Source organism: Trachymyrmex septentrionalis, unplaced genomic scaffold (genome assembly GCF_001594115.1).
Source record: "Trachymyrmex septentrionalis isolate Tsep2-gDNA-1 unplaced genomic scaffold, Tsep1.0 scaffold19, whole genome shotgun sequence".
Classification (NCBI taxonomy): Eukaryota; Metazoa; Arthropoda; class Insecta; order Hymenoptera; family Formicidae; genus Trachymyrmex; species Trachymyrmex septentrionalis.
In genome coordinates, this window is record NW_017305071.1 from 361,033 (window position 1) to 364,696 (window position 3,664).

The following is a 3,664-nucleotide window of genomic DNA, read 5'->3' on the forward strand; positions in this document are numbered from 1 at the left end:
TATATTATATTATTATATTATATTTATATATTATATTATAATGTTTTAATTAAATTAATATTTTTATCTCGTGTTTGATGAATCGATAATGATATCTCGTAACGTTTCAATTAAAAATCCGAACACTTTCGGATTCTAACAAAGAAAGTAGATTCCAAATTTCTTTTCGGATCTGTCGAAGTCAAAGAAGAAAGGGCCGATAGTTTCGAGAATATCTTTTTATATTTGTTAATTGAACTATTTTTCGCGAAAGTCCAAGCACAATCCTAAAAAAAAAAATCCAGACGACGACACACAACACAATGATCTCAAATCTTTAAATTAATTAAATGATATGTAATGTATATCTCTGATTTCTAGCCTTTGTACATTTCGCTTCTTATTCTCGTATTTATTTACGTGTTTGTACTCATCATAGCTAAGTACTAAGTACGATTAATTCAAGTGGCATGCGATATAATACTAACCATGCGCCCTTCGGGTCGGCTGAGTACAAAGCATTTATCTAACAATCACGTGACGCGTAGGTAGAGGTGTATCTAATGGTCGGCGGTATATGCTGGATACGCCAGGTGTTGTCTTCATCGTCAGTTCTTGACGTTCTTCCCTTATTACTTGCTCCACCTTGTTTGATCCTTTTTATTCGAACAACAATTAGTTAATAGTGCGATTTTATGCTAGCTTGTCGTTTGCAACAAAATTTGACGTTATTTAATAAAATTTAATAAATTTATTAGGATGGTGGTTATACGAATTAATTTTTCGTATAGTTTAAAAAAATTAAAAATTAATTTTTTAATACGGACATTCGTATGTAATGACATTCGTATCTAATGTCTCATCAAAACGAAAGAGAAGTAGTCGAGAGATCAATCGGTGCGACAAAAAGGAATTCGATCGGTTTTCTGAGATTCGACGCATTATTATTGAACTAGTAGAGACGAAAAGATTCGATTTTTTACTATTTCGATTTATAACTATCGATTATCTTCTCTATTGTCCTCAATCTTATTTATATATATTATTCGTCTTTTAGTCTAAGCCTGTTGCGAGCAGCACAAAGCTCGGCAACAGGATCCTGCTGATAATCTTTAACGTTCAGGGCTAATCGACGTGGCCTCTGGCAGTGTGCTTTCCGATGGATCAAACGTCCATTGTCATCATGGAGACTTTCTCGGAGGATCTCGATACAATAGATTGGTGCTTCTTGATGTGGCATATCCAGGTTTTTGCTTCTGGTTCATAAAAGTTTCCAAGTTCGGAAGAATTCTGAACGAAGATCAGAGATGCACTCTCTGTACTTCCTAGTTTTATTATGCTCTCGTTACATTATCGCGATGTACATTCCATTGTCGTTAATTATTCCTAATAATGTTAATGTGTCAGGTTTCCACGCCTTCTTTGTCTTCACATTTTCCATATCCTTTTCATCACTGTTATTTAGAATTCGGGTCTCTTCCGAGAAGAGAATTGGCACGAGGATTCGCCACGTTTCTTTATCAAAAGCCTGGAATGTCACCACTTGATGGCAGAGTTTAAAGGATGCTTTCCTCGGATGTGACACTGGGCTGGCTGAGCGTAAGGGTTTAATCAATGATGCAATGTCAAGAGTCAATAAATAGAACGGTGAAACTTTCCGGAGAGAACTTTCAGCTCTCGTTGCCGCGAAATTCATCGTTTGCGATTCTTCAGTGATAACTGAGTTGTACGTAAGTAAAGATACCCTGTCGCGGGGAACTGATCGGGGAAAAGTCGAGGCGGACAGAACTCCCAGCAGGATTGGTAACTGAGGAGGTCCTTATTTATTTATTTTCGCTATATTTGTCTGCGATCCCTTAAATAAGCGTAGTACGATTTTTAAGATGCAAAATTTCTACTTTAACTCATATAACGAGCGAGTGAATTGAACGGGTTTTTGATTTTGGTTCGTGTTTACCGAGTTTCCCTTTTCTTTTGCGTCCGCAAATCGGTGGAATGAAAAAAGAAAGAAGCAAGACGCGACCAACCCTCGCCTACTGGAGTTATAGGAATCATTAATATATTATCATTCATTAGTTATCGCATGTAATAGTAATAGTAATAATAATAATAATAATAATAATAATAATAATAATATCGGCAAGAGTAATAACTAGTAATGTAATTTAATTTAATGTATATTATATATTTATTAATTAAGTTTGAGAACACGGTACTTGTACCGTTTTTTCTATTTTCGGCAAGCTGGCGGTTCGACTTTCGATTGAGATTGTCTGACTTCCTGCGCACCGATCGATCGATGTTTTCTATTATGACACGTAAAAAATTTCAATACGTCACGTCGATTTTTTTGCTCGTATTACTCGGAACGGCCTCACAAATCGGCGAGGATAAAAAAAAAAACGTAATCCTCTTTATGTCTCCAGTTTATTTTATCTCGAATTTATTGTCTCTGCGGTTCGCGCAGTTTCATAAAGTTCAAGGTAAAGTCTACTGGAGACGAATAAACAAAACGAGGAATTTTTATATAGTTGAGTAAATTAAAAATCTATCAAGGAAAAAATTAGGCCCATCCAGACGTACGAAGAAGTCCGCAATACGTCTGGTAACGAATTCAACGTGCTGATTCCCTCTTAATGAGAAACGCAAATAAAAAGAAAAAAAAAAAAAAAGAACGTATCTTTGTTCTCTCTGAGTTCGCTACAACTTCTCTTCACGTGACAGACACTTGTATAGCTACGGTAAAACGGGACGAGATAATTTCGGGCGTGACTCGTTTCTTTCGCTCAAGCACATATACATCGCTCGATACACCGATCCATTTTTCTAGATAAGAGAGCAGCAAGGACGGTAGTGAGAGTACAATGTAGAATAGCATCGGGCTCCCCCCCGGCATGGCTTTTTCTCTCCTTTCCTTTTTTTCTTAACGTATGTAGCGAGATACTATTGTCCTCCTCGTATTCCGCCAGAAATGACAATACAATAAAACGAGGCGCCTTTGTCCAAGTTACAATTAATTAAGCGTTTCGTGACGATTCATTCCCGGATCTCCAGCGGGCGTCGCGGGTCAAGATTTTATTTTTCGCACAATAACAAGGAATGTTTCTTTTTGGGTGCTTCCCATCAAGCGACACTGCGTGACAAAGTAATCATCTTCGTTTGGACAACAAGGATGTAATGATTCACTGTGATACACTGCGTCATCCGTGTCTCCTGCTGGAAAGCATCCTTAGTCTCTCTCTCGCGCGCGACGAATGATCGAATCATGGAGCCACGTTACAACTTGATGAATCGATCGCCGAGAATGCGATAAGGAAAACGCGAGTTCTCGCGACGTCCGGTGCAACCGCGTGCAATCGTGAAAAGAGAAATCAAAATTCCGCATCGACTTCCGAAAATGTAATACTTAGGCCACGTAATGCACCCCGAGACACCCATCGTGCGAAACTTCCAAACCTGTCTATAAGTACATCCCCAAGGGACGCGTTATTCTAGCTGAAGGAAAAAAGAAACTTTTTTACAAAGCGGAAAGCTCGAAAATTATACAGTTCGACGATGCCAAAATAGTATTAAATGATTAAGCGAGGCGTTTGTAATAACAATAATCAATGTTATCACGAAGAGCGAAATAATGATGATACAGGCTGATACGCAACGACGACGGTGGTACTTCGACAATGGTGAT